We start from the raw sequence: 20,078 nt of genomic DNA, 5'->3' as shown, positions 1-20,078 counted from the left end.
AGAGCAGATGTTTGGGGATGACCTGCTGCTCACCAGCACTGCCAGCAGTATTGGAATAAACGCTCTGCTGAATTGGCTCAGGGAGTGACAGCAGCACGGACCCCCTGATTGTCTGGTTACACAGGGACCCCTCAGCCTCCATCCCCTGCTGGGGAGTCAGAAGGGCCACATCCTCCAGAGCCTGCAGGACCCTCTACCGTGTGCCCAGCTCACCCTGTGAGCAGCTCCACTGGCCACTTGCTTTCTCCCTCCAGCCCAGGGGGTGGAGAGTGCCATCCCCATGACCTATGAGGTGGCAGCGCCCAGAGGGCCAAGGGCCATCCTGAGGCCCCCAGTTGCTCACTACAGAGGGTGGAGCAGAGCCAGCATCTGCCTTGAAGCCCATTCTTCCCACTCAGCTCAGTGGATGGGGCCATCTTGCATGTTCCTCCTCCCCCTGGTTCCACCCGTCCTGTCACCCGGGACCCTGAGCCCCATAGTCCCTCATTGTCTCTATCCTGCGGGGTGAGCGGGGGTCACAGGTCACCCTTCCCCTTTCTTCCTCCACATAGGGAATAGGTGGTCTGAAAATATGGGCATCGGGGTCCTCTGTGCGTGTGCTAGCCAGGGTCTCAGGAGCAGGACTCATCGGAATCGGTATCTTCCACTTGATTAAGGTCAGAGCAAGTCTGGGATTAGCATCTGGGGAGGTCTGGGGCTGGCTGGGGGTGGGGGTTGGGGCTGCATATGAGTAAGAGGGAGGGCTGGGGATGGTTTGAAGGAGGCACAGTTCAAATCCAAAAAGGTAGTGGGGCCCTCCATTGGCCTGGAGGTCTGGCAGCCCCTCCAAACTGACTGCCCATACCCTCCTCCCATTGTCAGCTCCGGGCCTTGTTTGCATACCCACAGGCCTTTGCAAATCTCCAGCCTACATCACCTGTAAACTGCCCATTGGCATACCCTTACCTACTTCCCCTTGTAACCTTTGTCCTTCTACCCAATAAAAGTGGTGGGGTGCAGCTGTGGATGACCTGCCCCTTTCTTCCTCCATATAGGCAGTGGGTGGTGTGCAATTACTATTATCGCCATCGGGGCTCGGTGCCCTTGTGCTATCCGTGGCCCTAGCAATAACACTCACACCAGGAATCAGAATCGGTATCCTCCGCTGGATTAAGGTCAGAGCAAGCCTCGGATTAGCATCTGGGGAGGTCTGAGGCTGGCTGGGGGTGGGGGTGGGGGCTGTGTATGAGTAAGAGGGAGGGCTGGGGATGGTTTGAAGGAGGCAAAGCAGATCCAAGAAGGTAGGGGGGCCCTCCATTGGCCTCCAAAATGTCTGACCATCCCTTCCTCCCCTTGTCACCTCCGGACCTGTCTGACATGCCCACCTTCTTTTGCAGGCCCTCAAAAACAAGATCCAAGAAATGTGTTGAGAGGAATCCTTTCCAATCTCCTGGCCGGAAGGAGAAGACTCCACCTTCCTGTGGAACGTGTGAAGCAACATGCTATACACAGTTTAATTTTGAGTATGAACAAAGTCAACTTTTGAGCAAAATAAAAATTAATTAAATACACATTGATTGAGTGCATACTGTGTGCCTGACTCTTCCAGAACCAGACTCTTTATCCCAGGATTCTGGGTCCTTTGAGACCCAGCCCTGGGGCCTCCCCACACCTAATCAGCCCCCACCTGGCCCTTCCCCAGGGCTGCCTGTTAAAGGACAGAACAGGACAGATAGCTGTGTCCTTAACCCCTCTTCCAAGAAAAAGCCAGCAGAATGTATCAGTTACTCAGCCTGCCCTTATCTCGGCCAATGGGAAAGCGGGGGAAACTAGCCCAAGGCCAAGAGTATGCTGAACATGCCCCTGTCTTTGTGTGACCAGACCCTAGCTGCACCCTGCCCTTGCGTCACTAGCTCCCGGCCCTCACTCAACCAACCAGAATCGGCCAAATCAGTGGTCCAAGTGTGCCCCCCCCCCCCCGAAGCCCCATAAATTCTTTGTTCTCTTGGGACTCGGGGCTCTCTCTTGCATCCAGTAATGGAGGCGGGGGTGGGGGGGGGGGGGACCAAGCGAGCTTGAATAAAAGACTCTCTGCTTTTGCATCGGATTTGGTGCTCCCTGGTGGACCTTTGGGGGGTCTTGAAATCTGGGCATAACACCTGACCTGATGCATCTTTCAGACCCAGGGCGGCTGGCTCTTCTGGGGCCTCCTCAGGGCCGGAAAAGGGAAAGTCACCTCTGTTTCTCCTCTACAACACTCACAGTCCAGACCAGCTGTGGGATTTCCCCACCAAACTGTTTCCAGTTCTCTGTGGACACCACTTTGTTTCCTCTGATTTAACTCAATTCTGACGCCAACAGGAGTTATTGAAGACCCCACAGGTTAAGGGTTCTGTCCCACCAATCTGCCCCAACTTCAGATGTCAATCCCAGATAAGGGGTCCCCGGTTACCCACAAATTTCTTTCCAGGAATTTCCACAACTTTTCCTTGGTTTCAATAATTTGCTAAACTCGCAGTCAGACATCCCTCTCACAACCCAGGACCGTTGGCTCCTAACTGCTCACCTGCCTGCCTGCCTCATCGCCCTTAACTGCCCCCACTTCCAGCCTGATCACCCCAAACCGCCTCTGCCTGTCAACGAGGTTACCCCCAACTGCCCATCCCCCACCAACCTAGTCGCCCTCAACTGCCACCCCCACCAGCCTGGTCTCCCCAACTGCCCCCCTGCCAGCTTGGTTGCCCCCAACTGCCCCCCCCCTCCACACACACACACACCAGACTGGTCGCCCCACACAGCCTGCTGTTCAGTCATTTGGTCGTCCCTCACTAACCCCCCTGCTGGCCTGGCCACTCCACACAGCCTGCTGTTCAGTTTCCATCCCGTTGTTTCTGTTGTGACAGCCCCTGGCTTTTTATATATTAGGATATTCGGGGGCAGGGGGCCTGCTGCAAAGTAAAAGACCAATCAGTCAAAATCCCATCACTTAAAAATGATAAAATATGAAGTGGCATTCCCCTCGACCGGTCGGACCCTTCAGCCCTGCACTGCAGAGCCCCCCAGAGGCACAGTGGGAGCTGCTCACTGGAGGGGCCACAAGCACCATGCAGGCTGAAGGGGAAAGCAGTTTTTTTGTTTGTTTGTTTTTTAAATATACTTATTTTTCTATCGCTTCTCGGCCTTTTGGCTAAGATCAAGTGTAGTATCTGTTCTTATCAGTTTAATATACTTATTTTTCTTTCAGAGAGGAAGGGAGAGGGAAAGAGAGATAGAAACATCAATGATGAAAAAGAACCATTGATTGGCTGCCTCCTGCACGCACCCTACCAGAGGTCGAGCCCACAAGCCAGGCATATGCCCTTGGCCAGAATCAAACCCGGGACCCTTCAGTCCACAGGCTGATGCTCTATCCACTGACCCAAACCAGCCAGGGTGGTGAAAGGAGCTTTTAGGGGTAAAATAGGCAGGTTTAGGAAGTTTTAGGAATGAGGGGTTCCATGGGGAGAACCACAAGGTTGCAAAGCTGAGAGCTGCCCAAAGGTATTCATTCACAGAATAAGGGAACAGCCAGGAGGTGTGCATTTACAGAGTAAAGGGAAGGAAGCCACTCACTCAGAGAAGGAAGAGGAGGCCAAAGGAAATAGAAAAACACAAGGGAGAGAAGAGGGGAACCCCACGTGGGGTTTGAGCTCTGAAGCTGCTATTAGTGACCAATCAGAGGGGATATCAGGACACAAAGACCTGCAGCCTTTATAAACCTTAGAGAAAGGGACTTAGTGGGACTCTCTCCCCCTCCCCACGTGGGAGACCGTGCTTGTTTCTCAATACATTTCCACCTTTTCCTGTACCACCTTTTGTCTGTGGCTTCATTCTTCGGATTTACCTGGACAAGAACCCGGGAAGCTACCTTTGCATCCTTCCCAGTTTGAAATTGGAGTTTCAAAGGTGCAACAGAAACATTTGTGGATGAAAGGGGCCACATGCTAACCTGACAAGCTCAGGGAAGGCCTGCTAGACGGTCTTGCAAACTCAGAGACCCTTAGTAACCACAAAGTTGGTCCTCGTACGGGCCACCAAAAAATAAATAAATAAATAAATAAAATATAAAATAAAATAAAGTAACCACAAAGGATGGTCTGAAATTAAACTTTAATTAAGAGCCGTTACGGTGGGCAGTTATGTCCTAGGCTGGTATCTTCACTGACAAGGTCAACCTTTACCTTTACTGAGCCTATCTGTCTCTTTGCATCTATGATTACACACCCTTGAAGTGTCTGGGTCACTTGTAACTTCCCTTTTTCTGGAGCCCTTGGGGCACAACCTAATGTGCTGGGCGCCAGGACAGACACCACAAACTCCTTCATTGTTATCATGTTAATTGATCCTGCACCCACCTAAGCATGTGTTTATCATTTTACTTTTTATCCAATCCCAGGGGTTGCTTCCCTCCCCCCACCCCCTTTGCTTTCTCCCGCCTCTCTAGTCTATCACCAATGCATTTCATGTAACTCACCTACATCTCTTCCTTGGATTGCAATGTATAACTATAGATGTAACCCGCCATTCTCCAGAGCATTATCTCAATCCCTTGAGGTTCTGCTTCCCAGCAATTGTCGACAGTTTGGCTCAAATAAACTCCCAAAAATTCCTTATGGGTTTGAATGTTTTTATGTTAACACATTCATGTACATATACTGTTGGCACAACTTCATAATATAAAAAAAAGTAGAAAAACACTAAATGCCCATCTATAGGGTATTAGTTCAATTATCTGAAATGATCATGCATTAGAACAGGAACTCTGTATTCTCGGGGTTCTCAAGGCACATGTCAGGCAGGCTGCATGCTCAGCACGGTCAGCTGGGTAGGCAGATGCAGACACAGGGATGGTGGGTGCTGGGTGGGGGTGGTGGGTGGGTAGGTGGCAGGCGGTGAGCTTGATGGTTATTTTGTCTGTGTCAAGGGCCCTCCCTGAGGGTCCTCCCTGCAGGACTTTCCCCAGGAGCCTCAGGCCCCTCCTGCTGGCCTTCCCCAGGTTGCCCCTTGGTCGGTGCCCACCCAGGCCCAAGTGTTACCTCCTCCAGAAAGTCTCCCAGGACTGAAGGCTTCTGGCTGTTGTGAGAATAAAGAAGTAATCTTTTCTGTCAAAGAACCATTTAGGCAGCCGCCATTTAGGCCCACAAGACTTACAGCTCCCCTGGGGCCACCATCTTGGGCTCTGTCTTACCCCTCCCCTTCCTCTCAATTAGCCAATCTTGCAATAATGGGAAGCCGAGCTCTGAGCCCTGACCAATCAAGTCAGAGTTCGGAGCGAGGGGCAGGGCAGACCCCGCCTTAGGAAATAAAACCCAAACAGACTTCCCTTTAGGTGTGCTTTGCCCGGATTTCGAGCTGCCGAGAGCACCCTTCTGGGTAGGGGTAGATGGCCTTGCTGATCCAGTTTCGAGTGTTTGTCTCATTCCTGCGACATTGTTGAGAGCATTTCTAACACTGTGAGCTTCCAGGTGTTGGAGGTCCCCTGCCAGGGAAGGCACCATGGCTTTCCTTTAAGTCATGTTGACTGAATCCAAGGCTTGGGCATAGCCCCACCTTTGGAGCATTTCTGGCCAAAAGGTGAGCATGCCTTCAGCTCAACTCTTCAAAGCCCAGGTGCTGGGAATGGGTTTTTATTATGTAAATCCAGTCAAGCACCAGGAATACCTCCCTTATCTTGAGTTTTGGTGAAACCTCCTAATATTTTGGGGAATTTGGACTATAAAATAAACACCCGTGAAAGGACAGAGCAGGACTGATGGCTGTGTCCTTAACCCCTCTTTCCAAGAAAAAGCCGCAGGGTGCATCAGTTACTCAGCCTGCCCTTATCTCGGCCAATGGGAAAGCGGGGGAAACTAGCCCAAGGCCAAAAGTATGCTGGCCACGCCCCCTGTCTTTGTGTAACCAGACCCTAGCTGCACCCTGCCCGAACCCCGACCCCAAGCCCTATAAATTCTTTGTTCTCTTGGGATTCGGGGCTCTCTCTTGCATCCAGTAATGGAGGCAAGGGGGGGACCAAGCGAGCTTGTATAAGAGACCCTCTGCTTTTGCATCGGACTGGCTCCCTGGCGTGGTTTCTTGGGGATCTTGAATTCTGGGCATAACAACCCGCTGCTTTGGTATTGGGTCTCTCTGCCTCTCCGCCAGAGGAAGACAGAAGCCCACCCAGACCCAGCTTTTCTTTCTATTTCTGCATCCGTCTTTCATTTCTCAATCCCAAAGCGCCTCTACTTGAAAGAACCAGTTCTCGCACTCTTTCCCCGTGTGGGATGCGGAGAAGGGAGCCCCCCCCGCCCAGACACACCAGAGGAAGAGCCTTTGCCAAAAAAGTTGGCTCCGGGGATTCTGAGTGCGGGATGGGGCTGCAGACTGTGGGGCGGGGACTGGACACAAGGACTGGACCTGAAGCTCTGTTTGCACAACAGGCTCAGGGTCCTCTTGCAATGACTCCGATTATGGAATCCTTGGCCTCAGTCCCCACCACCCCCTGGCACTGCCCCTACTGTCTGGGGCTTCAACTATATTTCTCCTCTAGCAGCCATGAGGCAAGCCTGCCCAGGCATTGATTTTCTCCCTCTGTCCCTCACCCTCAGTTGTCCCTAGTTGTCTCACAAAAAACTATGTGTTAACTGCTTTTTCTTCAGAGCAAGTGAAAGCGAAACAAAATAAAATGAACCATAATCACCTCAGAAAAAATGTCACATGATTTCAGGGAAACCACTGGATACACACCAAGGAAGAGCAGGAAGCAAAGTCCCAAGTCTGTTTTTGGGTCTGGACCTGCCACAGCAGAAGGAGAGAGGTTGGTCTCTTCCTCAAGGTAAGAGCAGGGGGACGGGCAGGGGGACTAGGGTAGGAGAGCTGCCTCACCAAGAGGTCGGAGTCCAGCAGGGGGTTCGCTATCTGGAACAGGGCGGCAGGCTCAGCCTCAGGGAATGGGGTCCTCAGCCAAGGGAGGCCTAGATACAGCAGGGAGACGATTTGCAGGCAGGAATCAGATCTGCCTTCTAGAAGGGCAACTGAGGACAAAGGGTGAGAGCCAGGGTTAGCCGTCACCCTGGCCTAGGAATGTGTGCCTTCGGATGTGTGGGTGGAGCTGGGCTGGGAGTGTCAGTGGGTCAAGGACCCCAGCTGTTCCTTTCTCTGTACCCAGTGGGGCTACCCCTCATCCCACTACCACCTGTCAGGTGACCACCCCCGCAGGTGCTCCCCAGATGTGTCCCAGGACAGGTGATTATCTATGGGTCCTGCTGGGAGCAGTGAGTTGGGGGAGGAGGGGTATCAGGAATTCTGAGCAGCCAAATGAAATACCCTGGTGGACAGGGAAGGGGGGAGGGGGCTGCTGGTGAGTATCCCCATATGACCCGGTGGGCAGAGGAGAGGGCCCCAGGGCCCAGGAGCCAAGCCTGGGTTTTCTAGGTAGGGGGGGGGGGGGGCACAGCTGGAGGGGCTGAAGAGGATGGGCAGGAGGTGGGGCAAAGCCTGGGCTGGTGGCCACAGGAGCTCCCTCAAAAAACAGTTTCCCAAGGTGGGTGAGGAGACAGGGTGGGAAAGGCTCACCTGTCTGAATTCAAATAACGGACTCAGAGACAGAAGTCTGGCAAAAATGAGACTTTTAAAACTTTCTCAGGAGCAGGTGTTCATTGGTGCAGGCTCACCTGAATTAGCTGGCACAGGCAATATTTATCCTCTTGTGGACGAAAGGGGCCACACGCTGACCTGACAAGCTCAGGGAAGGCCTGCGTGGCAGCCTAGCAGACTCAGAGACCTAAAATATCCACAAAAGATGGTCTGAAATTAAACTTTGACTAAAAGCAGTTATGGTGGGCAGTTATGTCCTAGGCCGGTATCTTCACTGACAAGATCAACTTTGATCCTTACTGAGCCCATTTGCCTTTTTGCCTCTAAGATAACATTTCTTTGAAGTGTCTGGGTAACTTGTAACTTCCCTTTTTCTGGAACCTCTGGGGCATAACCAAATGTTCTGGGCGCCAGGGCAGATACTACAAATTCCTTCATTATCATGTTGATTGATCCTGCACCCACCTAAGTATGTGTCCATCATTTTACTTTTTATCCTATCACAGAGGTTTCCCTGCTTCGCTTAATCCCACCTCCTTAAATCTGTCACCAATGAATTTCATGTATAAATACGGATGTAACCCTGCAATTCTCCGGAGCACTATCTCAATTCATTGAGGTTCTGCTTCCCGGCATATGTCGACAGTTTGGATCAAATAAACTCACAAAAATTCTTTACAGGTTTCAATGGTTTTTTTACATTAACACTCTTGTGTGAAAGTCGCTCCTCCAGTTCTTTGGCTGAGAATATGGAGTTTACATTCTATCCCATAGGTCGTCTAGGTCTTATTGTCTCCTACTGGGTTTGTTTGTTTGTTTTTTAATTGGATGAGGCATTTTCTACTTGTCTCCACCTCCTTTTGTCTACAGAATCTTCCTGGAAATTGTGCTACCAGCTAGCTGCACAGCTCTCATATTCTCCCCCCACCTCCCCTCCCACATCCTGTTTGCTCTGAGGAAATTCAGTAACTGACTGGCTACGTGCTGTTTCTTTTCTATGAAGATGAATAAATCATAGAGGCATGTCTCCTACAACAGGAAGCCCCACCCAGGCTGGGGAGCTCAGCGGCAATGGAGGGTGGGGGGTAGGTGAGCTCTCCCCCAGGCCTGCAGAAGACACTCCTGAGCCCAAGGCAAAGCTTGGACCTAGGACTCCACAGACAACCCCCCACCCCTCCACCCCCAGAGAATGGGCCTGGTCCAGGGCCATTAACCCTCAGGTCACTTGTTGTCCAGGTGATCCCCTCAGGGCAGGATCCCTGTGAGGTTGGGACCTGCTTCCGCCTTGGAGCAGCAGATCCCAGAGGTTCTAGGGGGATTGGAGTGTGTGGGAAGGTGACTTGGATGTTCTCCCCACAGGTGTGAGCTCTGATTCCTGGAGAAGATGGCGAAAGGAAAACATCACTCATTGGTCCTCTGTATGGTGAGATTCAGCCAGGCCTGGCCATGCCCAGCTACCAGTTACTGGAATAAAAACAGGACTCTGGTCATTTCCCCCACTGACAGGGTGCACCCAGGACAACTAAGGACCTATAAGGGGGCCCACAGCTTCCCCTTGGGCTCAGACCCCAAGACCATGGGATGGGGTATCTCAAGCGACAGGCCAGGAGTTCTCAGAGGACCCAGGTGATAGGGGCAGAAATAGAATATTGGGGACCAACTGAAATTGTAAGAAATATTAATCATGCTCTATAAACCATTTATTGTTTTGTTCTGATGAAAGAAGGCACATTCTGACCTGGCTGGGAGCTCACCTGGAAATGCAGCCCATCATCCCCACCAGGGAGCTGCCTGTTATCATGGAAAGATTAACAGCCTAGTTGTAGAAACCAGAGCCTGGAGCCCTTCCCATATCACCAGCCCTTTGAAGACCCCCAGCCTTTGCAGATTCTCAGGCCTTTGCAAATCTCCAGCCTGTATTACCTGCAAACTGCCCATTTGGCATACCCTTCCCTACTTGCCCATGCAATCTTTGTCCTTCTACCCAATATCAGCAGCGGGCTTACGGAGGGCTGCAGAGCAGATGTTTGGGGATGACCTGCTGCTCACCAGCACTGCCAGCAGCATTGGAATAAGCGCTCTGATGAATTGGCTCAGAGAGTGACAGCAGCACAGACCCACTGATTATCTAGTTACACAGGGACCCCTCAGCCTCCATCCCCTGCTGGGGAGTCAGAAGGGCCACATCCCCCAGAGCCTGAAAGACCCTCAAACTTTTTAAACAGGAGGCCAGTTCACTGTCCCTCAGACCGTTGGAGGCCGGACTATAGTTTAAAAGGGAAACAATGAACAAATTCCTATGCAGACAGCAGCGACAAAAACACCCAGCGGGCCGGATAAATGTTTTTGGCGGGCCGCATGTGGCCTGCGGGCCGTAGTTTGAGGACCCCTGCTCTACAGTGTGCCCAGCTCACCCTGTGAGCAGCTCCACTGGCCACTTGCTTTCTCCCTCCAGCCCAGGGGGTGGAGAGTGCCATCCCCATGACCCATGAGGTGGCAGGGCCCCGAGGGCCAAGGGCCATCCTGAGGCCCCCAGTTGCTCACTACAGAGGGTGGAGCAGAGCCAGCATCTGCCTTGAAGCCCATTCTTCCCACTCAGCTCAGTGGATGGGGCCATCTTGCGTGTTCCTCTTCCCCCTGGTTCCACCTGTCCTGTCAGCCGGGACCCTGAGCCCCATAGTCCCCTCATTGTCTCTATCCTGTGGGGTCAGCGGGGGTCACAGGTCACCCTTCCCCTTTCTTCCTCCACATAGGGAATAGGTGGTCTGAAAATGTGGGCATCGGGGTCCTGTGCGCTTGTGCTATCCGTGGGAGCAGCAGTAGTACTCCTAGGAATCGGTGTCACCTACTTGACTAAGGTCAGAGCAAGCCTGGGATTAGCATCTGGGGAGGTCTGGGGGTGGCTGGGGGTGGGGGTGGGGGCTGCATTTGTTAGGAGGGAGGGCTGGGGATGGTTTTAAGGAGGCACAGTTCAGATCCAAGAAGGTAGTTGGGCCCTCCATTGGCCTGGAGTCTGGCAGCCCCTCCAAACTGACTGCCCATACCCTCCTCCCATTGCCAGTTCCGGACCTGTCTGACACGCCCACCTTCTCTTGTAGGCCAGAGAAGACAAGACCCAGAAAATGTATTATTGACAGGAATTCTTTCCAATCCCCTGGCCGGAAGGAGAAGGCTCCACCTTCCTGGGGAACGTGTGAAGCAACATGCTATACACAGTTTATATTTTCATTATGAACAAAGTCAACTTTTGAGCAAAATAAAAATTAATTAAATACACATTGATTGAGTGCTTATTGTGTGCCTGACTCTTCCAGAACCAGACTCTTTATCCCAGGATTCTGGGTCCTTTGAGACCCAGCCCTGGGGCCTCCCCACACCCAATCAGCCCCACCTGGCCCTCCCCCAGGGCTGCCTGACCTGATTGATCCTTCAGACCCAGGCGGCTGGCTCTTCTGGGGCCTCCTCAGGGCCCGAAAAGGGAAGGTCACCTCTGTTTCTCCTCTACAACACTCACAGTCCAGACCAGCTGTGGGATTTCCCCACCAAGCTGTTTCCAGTCTCTGTGGACACCAACTTTGTTTCCTCTGATTTAACTCAGTTCTGACACCAACAGGAGTTATTGAAGACCCCACAGGTTAAGGGTTCAGTCCCTCCAATCTGCCCCAACTTCAGATGCCAATCCCAGATAATGGGTCCCAGGCTACCCACAAATTTCTTTCCAGGGATTCCCACGACTTCTCCTTGGGTTCAATAATTTGCTAAACTGGCAGTCGGGCATCCCTTTCTCAATCCAGGACTGCAGGCTCCTAACTGCTTACCTGCCTGCCTGCCTCATTGCCCCTAACTGCCCCCACTTCCAGCCTGATCACCCCTATCCGCCTCTGCCTGTCAGCCAGGTCGCCCCCAACTGCCCATCCCCACCAGCCTAGTCGCCCTCAACTGCCCACCCACCAGCCTGGTTGTCCCCAACTGCCCCTCCTGCCAGCCTGGTCACCCCACACAGCCTGCTGTTCAGCCATTTGGTCATCGCTCACTAACCCTCCTGGTGGCCTGGCCGCCCCACACAGCCTGCTGCTCAGTTTCCATCCGGTTGTTTCGGTTGTGACAGCCCCTGGCTTTTTATATATTAGGACTAGAGGCCCGGTGCACAAAAATTTGTGCACTCGGGGGGGGTAGAAGGGGGGGTCCCTCAGCCCGGCCTGTGCCCTCTCGCAGTCTGCGACCCCTCGGGAGATAACGACCTGCTGGCTTAGGCCTGCTTCTGGGTGGCAGAGGGCAGGCCCAATCCCTAGGTTCAGCCCCTGGTCGGGCTCAGAGCAGGGCTGATTGGGGAGTTGGGGCTCTGCCCCTTGTCATGCACAGAGCAGGGTGGATCGGGAGGTTGTGATGCCACCCTCAGTCACGCTCAGGGTAGGGCCAATGGGGGGGTTGGGGCACCGCCCCCTGTCACACTCAAGGCAGGGTCGATGGGGAGGTTGCGGCGCCACCCCCTGTCACGCACAGAGCAGGGCCAATCCGGGGGTTGGGGTGCTGCCCCCTGTCACTCACAGAGCAGGGCCGATGGGGAGGTTATGGCTCTACCCCATCACACACAGAGCAGGGCGGATCAGGGGGTTGGGGCGCCACACCCTGTCACACTCAGGGCAGGGCCCGTGGGGGGCTGTTGGGGCGCTGCCCTCTATCACCCACAGAGCAGGGCCAATCAGGGGGTTGGGGAGCTCCCCCCATCAGGCACAGAGCAGGGCCGATCAGGGGGTTTGGGCACTGCCCCCTGTCATGCTGCTCCAGGGGCCAGGAGGCCTCGGGGCTCCGCTGATCCTGGTGCTGGGAGGCATATTACCCTTTTACTATATAGGATAGAGGCCTGGTGCACGGGTGGGGGCCGGCTGGTTTGCCCTGAAGGGTGTCCTGGATCAGGGTGGGGGTCCCCACTGGGGTGCCTGGCCAGTCTGGGTGAGGGGCTGAGGGCCGTTTTCAGGCTGGCGCGTGACTGAAGCTCCCAACCGCTCCTTTCTTCTTTTTTTTTTTTTATTCTTGGATTTATGGCTGTCACTGGAGCTGAGAGCCCGCTTTAGCTGTGAGACCTTGCTGCTGAAAGCAGGTTTCTGGCTTTGTTTACTTTCTGTATTTGAAACTTTGTTGTGACTCCAGCTCTGAGATCCCTGCTGACTGAAAACAGGTTTCTGGGGTTTTGTTTAGCTTCTATATTTGTAACAATGTTTCATAGCAGCTCAGAGCCCAGCAGCGGCAGGCGGGGAACGTTGGAGTCCTCCGTCACTGAAGCAAGCAAGCCTCCTATTCCTGTCAGTAGCCTGGCTGCCAGCCGCCATCTTGGCTGGCAGTTAATTTGCATATCACCCTGATTAGCCAATGGGAAGTGTAGCAGATGCATGGCTAATTACCATGTTTCTCTTTTATTAGATAGGATATTCTGGGCAGGGGGCCTGCTGCAAAGTAAAGGACCAATCAGTCAAAATCCCATCACTTAAAAATGATAAAATATGAAGTGGCATTCCCCTCCACTGGCCGGACCCTTCAGCCCTGCACTGCAGAGCCCCCCAGAGGCACAGTGGGAGCTGATCACTGGAGGGGCCACAGAGCACCATGCAGGCTGAAGGTGAAAGCACTTTTTACGGGTAAAATAGGCAGGTTTAGGAAGTTTTAGGAATGAGGGGTTCCATGGGGAGAACCACAAGGCTGCAAAGCTGGGAGCTGCCCAAAGGTGTACATTCACAGAATAAGGGAGCAGCCAGGAGGTGTGTATTTACAGAGTAAAGGGAAGGAAGCCACTCACTCAGAGAAGGAAGAGGAAGGCCAAAGGGAATAGAAAAACAAAAGGGAGAGAAGAGGGGAACCCCACGTGGGGTTTGAGTTCTGAAGGTGCTATTAGTGACCAATCAGAGGGGATATCAGGACACAAAGAACTGCAGCCTTTATAAACCTTAGAGAAAGGGACTTAGTGGGACTCTCTCCCCTCCCCACGTGGGAGTCTGCGCTTGCTTCTCAATAAATTTCCACCTTTTGTCCGTGGCTTCATTCTTTGAATCCACATGGACAAGAACCCAGGAAGCTACCTTTGCATTCTGCCCAGTTGATTTTCGAGTTTCAAAGGTGCAACAGAAACATTTGTGGATGAAAGGGGCCACATGCTAACCTGACAAGCTCAGGGAAGGCCTGCTAGGGGGTCTTGCAAACTCAGAGACCTAAAGTAACCACAAAGGATGGTCTGAAATTAAACTTTAACTAAAAGCAGTTATAGTGGTTATTATATCCTAGGCTGGCATCTTCACTGACAAGGTCAACCTTTACGTTAACTGAGCCCATCTGTTTCTTTGCATCTGTAAAAATAATACCCTTGAAATGTCCGGGTAACTTGTAACTTCCCTTTTTCTGGAGCCCTTGGGGCACAACCTAATGTGCTGGACGCCAGGACAGACACCACAAACTCCTTCATTGTTATCATGTTAATTGATTCTGCACCCACCTAAGCATGTGTCTATCATTTTACATTTTATCCAATCCCAGGGGTTCCCCCATCCCCCGCTTTGCTTTTTCCCATCCATTGGTCTATCATCAATGGATTTCATGTAACTCACCTACATCTCTTCCTTTGATTGCAATGTATAAATATAGATGTAACCCACAATCCTCCAGAGCATTATCTCAATCCCTTGAGGTTCTGCTTCCCGGCAATTGTAGAGTTTGGCTCAAAAAAACTCACAAAAATTCTTTACGGGTTTGAATGCTTTTATTTTAACTCATTTATGTACATATACTGTTGGCACAATTTCATAATAAAAAAAAGTAGAAAAAAACTAAGTGCCCAACTACAGGGTATTAGTTCAATTATCTGAAATGATCATGCATTCGAACAGGAACTCTGTATTCTCGGGGTTCTCAGGGCACACGTCAGGCAGGCTGCATGCTCAGCACGGTCAGCTTGGTAGGGAGATGCAGACACAGGGATGGTGGGTGCTGGGTGGGGGTGGTGGGTGAGTAGGTGGCGGGCGGTGAGCTTGATTGTTATTTTGTCTGTGTCAAGGGCCCTCTCTGAGGGTCCTCCCTGCAGGACTTACCCCAGGAGCCTCAGGCCCCTCCTGCTGGCCTTCCCCAGGGTGCCCCTTGGTCGGTGCCCTCCCAGGCCCAAGTGTTACCTCCTCCAGAAAGTCTCCCAGGACTGAAGGCTTCTGGCTGTTGTGAGAATAAACAAGTAATCTTTTCTGTCAAAGAGCCTTTTAGGCAGCTGCCATTTAGGCCCACATGACTTACAGCTCCCCTGGGGGCCACCATCTTGGACTCTGTCTTACCCCTCCCCTTCCTCTGAATTAGCCAATCATACAATAATGGGAAGCCGAGCTCTGAGCCCTGACCAATCAACTCAGAGTTCAGAGTGAGGGGCAGGGCAGACCCCTCGTCAGGAAATAAAACCCTTTGGATGTGCTTTGCCCATGAGTTCCAGCTGGTAAGTGCACCCTTGTGGACAGGGGTAAATGGCCTTGCCGATCCAGTTTCGAGTGTTTGTCTCATTCCTGCGACATTGTTGAGAGCATGTCTAACGCTGTGAGCTTCCAGGGAAAGGGCCTTTGCCAAAAAAGTTGGCTCCGGGGATTCTGAGTGCGGGATGGGGCTGCAGACTGTGGGGCGGGGACTGGACACAAGGACTGGACCTGAAGCTCTGTTTGCACAACAGGCTCAGGGTCCTCTTCAAATGACTCCAAATTATGGAATCTTTGGCCTCAGTCCCCACCACCCCCTGGCACTGCCCCTACTGTCTGAGGCTTCAACTATATTTCTCCTCTAGCAGCCATGAGGCAAGCCTGCCCAGGCATTGATTTTCTCCTCTGTCCCTCACCCTCAGTTGTCCCTAGTTGACTCACAAAAAGCTATGTGTTAACTGCTTTTTCTTCAGAGCAAGTGAAAGAGAAACAAAATAAAATGAATCATAATCACCTCAGAAAAAAAGGCACATGATTTCAGGGAAACCACTGGATACACACCGGGCAAGAGCAGAAAGCAAAGTCCCAAGTCTGTTTCTGGGTCAGACCAGTCAGAGCAGGAGGATCGAGGTTGGCCTCCTCAAGGTAAGAGCAGGGGGACTCCCGGGCAGGGGGACTAGGGTAGGAGAGCTGCCTCACCAAGATGTGGGAGTCCAACAGGGAGTTGGAACAGGGCAGCAGGCTCAGCCTCAGGGAACGGGGTCCTCAGCCAAGCCAGGCCTAGATACAGCAGGGAAATTATTTGCAGGCAGGAATCAGATCTGCCTTCTAGAAGGGGCAACTGAGGACTGTTATGCCCAGAGTTCGGGGTCCCCAATAATCCACCACCAGGGAGCCTCTTCCGATGCAAAAGCAAGGAGTCTTTATTAATCAATCCTAGGATTGGCTCCCAGCCTCTGTCCGACACAGCGGTAAGGCGAGAGCCCGTGCCCCAGGAGAACAAAGGTTATATAGGGCTAGTTATTTGGGTGGGCTTAGGGGGTGACGTGGGTTACAGAGATCGGTCATTTAGGTCAGGGTTTTTCATCAGGGTCTTACAGCACAAAGGTCAGGAAGTGACCAGCACATTCTGAGGCTTGGGCCGTCCCCCACTATAGCCTTATCAGGACCTTAGCTGCATTCCTGGAGCTTCATTGGTCCACTCAGGTGGTGGTTGGGGGAGTTAGGTCAATACCGGCATTCTTGTGGTCACTCGGAAAAGGAGGGGGCTTGGGCTGAGGGCCCAGCCCTACAAGGCAGAATAGGAGAGATGGAGGGGAGTATGTTTCTGCTTTGTCCTTTCAAGGACAAAGGGTGAGAGCCAGGTTAGCTGACACCTGGCCTTAGAATGTGTACCTTGGAATGCGTGGGGGTAGCTGGGCAGGGAGTGTCAGTGGGTCAAGGACCCCAGCTGTTCCTTTCTCTGTACCCAGTGGGGCCACCCCTTACCCCACTACCACCTGTCAGGTGACCACCCCCCTCAGGTCCTCCCCAGATGTATCCCATGGCAGGTTCCTACCCACGGGTCCTGAAAAATCAGACAGAGGCCGAAAAACCAGGACTACAGGCTTTATTAGAGGAGAAGCACCTGCCGGGCTGTCTCGCAAGGGGAGGACAGCAGCATGTGCAGGGGTGGGCAGGCCTTTTGAGGGGCAGAATGGGAAGGGGTGGGGGGCTTAGTGTACACGGCGCACACTGATTGGTGGCTTACTGCATTGTCCATATAGGACAAGGGCTTAGGGTATTTGGCAGGTGTGGACTGGTGGTCCAATGTATAGTCCATATAAGGTACCTGGTTAGTCACTCAGGTATTTCTGGGCTGCAGGTTACGTCATACCCCGCCCACCAGTTGGGGGAAGGGAGGATCTATCAGGTCCTGCTGGGAGCAGTGAGTTGGGGGAGGAGGGGTGTCAGGAATTCTGAGCAGCCAAAGGAAATAGCCTGGTGGACAGGGAAGGGGAGGGGCTGCTGGTGAGTATCCCCATATGACCCGGGGAGCAGAGGAGAGGGGCCCAGGGCCCAGGAGCCAAGCCTGGGTTTTCTAGGTACGGGGGGGGGGCACAGCTGGAGGGGCTGAAGAGGATGGGCAGGAGGTGGGGCAAAGCCTGGCCTGCTGGCCACAGGAGCTCCCTCAAAAACCAGTTTCCACGGTGGGTGAGGAGACAGGGTGGGAAAGGCTCACCTGTCTGAATTCAAATAACAGACTCAGACACAGAAGTCTGGCAAAAAGGAGACTTTTAAAACTTTCTCGAGAGGGGGATGTCCGTTGGTGCAGGCTCACCTGGATTAGCTGGCACGGGCAATATTTCTCCTCTTGTGTGAAAGTCCCTCCTCCAGTTCCTCTTTGGCTGAGAATATGGAGTTTACATTCTATCCCATATGTCGCCTCGGTCTTATTGTGTCCTACGGGGTTTTCATTGTTTTGGTGTTTTTTTAAATTGACTGAGGCCTTTTCTAGTTGTCTCCACGTCCTTTTGTCTACAGAATCTTCCTGGAAAATGTGCTACCAGCCAGGTGCACAGCTCTCATAATCTCTCCCCACCTCCCCTCACATATTCTGCTGAAAGGGCGAGGGCTATGCCCTCCATCTTACCCTGGATCCTCCATGTTGGGGCAGAGGCCATGTGCTCAGAAGAGTGCCTTCTTCCCGGAAGCCCAGGCCCCTGCTGGCCACGCCCGGGATTTCTTTGAACTAACCAATGACAAGCAAGGGACGTGCGCGCCATAGAGATGACCACATCCTGTGTAACAAGACCCGACTTGCGCCTGGCCAATCGGCAGGGCCCACAGTCAGCTCCCCTCCCCTCACTATTAAAGCCCTGATTTTCTCATGGGTGGCACTCGGTTGGTCGCTGCGTCGACTGGAGGCCTTGGTCGGGTTAGCTAACTCAATAAAGGACCTTCTGCTTTTGCATCGGACTGGCTCCCTGGCGTGGTTTCTTGGGGATCTTGAATTCTGGGCATAACACTGCTTGCTCTGGGGAAATTCAGTAACTGACTGGCTACAAGCTGTTCCTTTTCTATGAAAATGAAAAGATGCATCTCCTACAGTGGAAAGCCCCACCCAGGCTGGGGAGCCTAGAGGCAACGGTGAGAGGGTAGGGGCGGTAGGTGAGCTCTCCCCGAGGCCTGCAGAGGACACTCCTGAGCCCAAGGCAAAGCCTGGCCCTGGGACTCCACAGACAACCCCCCACCCCTCCACCCCCAGAGAATGGGCCTGGCTCCAGGGCAATGAACCCTCAGGTCTCTTGTTGTCCAGGTGATCTCCTCAGGGCAGGATCCCTGTGAGGTTGGGACCTGCTTCTGCCTTGGAGGAGGAGATCCCAGAGGCCCTAGGGGGATTGGAGTGTGTGGGAAGGTGACTTGGGGTGTTCTCCCCACAGGTGTGAGCTCTGATTCCTTGAGAAGATGCCGAAAAAAGAAAAGGAAGAAAATAATTCCTGGCTCGGGATCGTTACGGTGAGATTCAGCCAGGCCTGGCCATGCCCAGCCACCAGTTCCTGGGACAAACACAGGACTCTGGCAGGGTGCACCCAGGACAACTAAGAACCTATAAGGGTGCCCACTGCTTCCCTCTGGGCTAAGACCCCAGGGCACATGGGGTGGGACATCTCAAGCGACAGGCCAGCAGTTCTCAGAGGACCCAGTTAATAGGGGCAGAAATAGAATACTGGGGACCAACTGAAATTGTAAGAAATATTAATCATGCTCTGTTAACCGTGATTGTTTTGTTCTGATGAAAGAAGGCACATTCTGACCTGGCTGGGAGCTCACCTGGAAATGCAGCCCATCATCCCCACCAGGGAGCTGCCTATTATCATGGAAAGATTAACAGCCTAGTTGTAGAAACCAGAGCCTGGAGCCCTTCCCATATCCCCAGCCATTTGAAGACCCCCAGCCTTTGCAGATGCTCAGGCCTTTGCAAATCTCCAGCCTGTATGACCTGTAAACTGCCCACTTGGCATACACTTGCCTACTTCCCCATGTAATCTTTGTCCTTGTACCCAATATAAGCAGCGGGCTTACGGAGGGGTGCAGAGCAGATGTTTGTGGATGACCTGCTGCTCACCAGCGCTGCCAGCAGGATTGGAATAAACGCTCATAATGATTTAATCCTGTCTCTGCTGAATTGGCTCAGGGAGTGACAGCAGCACAGACCCCCTGATTGTCCGGTTACACAGGACCCCTCAGCCTCCATCCCCTGCTGGGGAGTCAGAAGGGCCACATCCCCCAGAGCCTGCAGGACCCTCTACCGTGTGTCCAGCTCACCCTGTGAGCAGTTCCACTGGCCACTTGCTTTCTCCCTCCAGCCCAGGGGGTGGAGAGTGCCATCCCCATGACCTATGAGGTGGCAGCGCCCCGAGGGCCAAGGGCCATCCTGAGGCCCCCAGTTGCTCACTACAGAGGGTGGAGCAGAGCCAGCATCTGCCTTGAAGCCCATTCTTCCCACTGAGCTCAGTGGATGGGGCCATCTTGAGTGTTCCTCTTCCCCCTGGTTCCACCCGTCCTGTCAGCCGGGACCCTGAGCCCCATAGTCCCCTCATTGTCTCTGTCCTGTGGGGTGAGCGGGGGTCACAGGTCACCCTTCCCCTTTCTTCCTCCACATAGGGAGCAATCACTCTGAATTGCCTAGCATGGGCCACAGGGCCTGGTGTGCTTGTGCTAGCCGTGGGCTCCGTGGCAGTAGGACTCACAGGAATCAGCTTCTTCTGGTGGAATAAGGTCAGAGCAAGCCTGGGATTAGCATGTGGGGAGGTCTGGGCTGTCTGGGGGTGGGGGTGGGGGCTGTGTATGAGTAAGAGGGAGGGCTGGGGATGGTTTTAAGGAGGCACAGTTCAGATCTGAGAAGGTAGTGGGGCCCTCCATTGGCCTGGAGGTCTGGCAGCCCCTCCAAACTGACTGCCCATACCCTCCTCCCATTGTCAGCTCCGGGCCCTGTCTGACACGCCCACCTTCTTTTGCAGGCCATGGAATACAAGATGCAGGAAAAGCAGTCCTCGGGTTACCTAC

At 53.1% G+C, this 20,078-nt stretch overlaps 1 long non-coding RNA gene across 1 annotated transcript; it reads left to right on the top strand.

Moving 5' to 3' along the window:
• The first annotated feature begins 6,722 nt into the window (after window positions 1-6,722).
• Window positions 6,723-10,846, top strand: LOC308517847. Its single transcript, XR_013995897.1, has 4 exons — window positions 6,723-6,832; window positions 8,953-9,016; window positions 10,347-10,451; window positions 10,692-10,846. It is a non-coding gene; the product is annotated as an uncharacterized lncRNA (long non-coding RNA).
• Window positions 10,847-20,078: the final 9,232 nt, after the last annotated feature.

The sequence above is a fragment of the Myotis nattereri genome (assembly GCF_964212035.1).
Source record: "Myotis nattereri genome assembly, chromosome: 4".
Taxonomy (NCBI): domain Eukaryota; kingdom Metazoa; phylum Chordata; class Mammalia; order Chiroptera; family Vespertilionidae; genus Myotis; species Myotis nattereri.
This window is presented reverse-complemented; position numbering and strand designations above follow the sequence as displayed.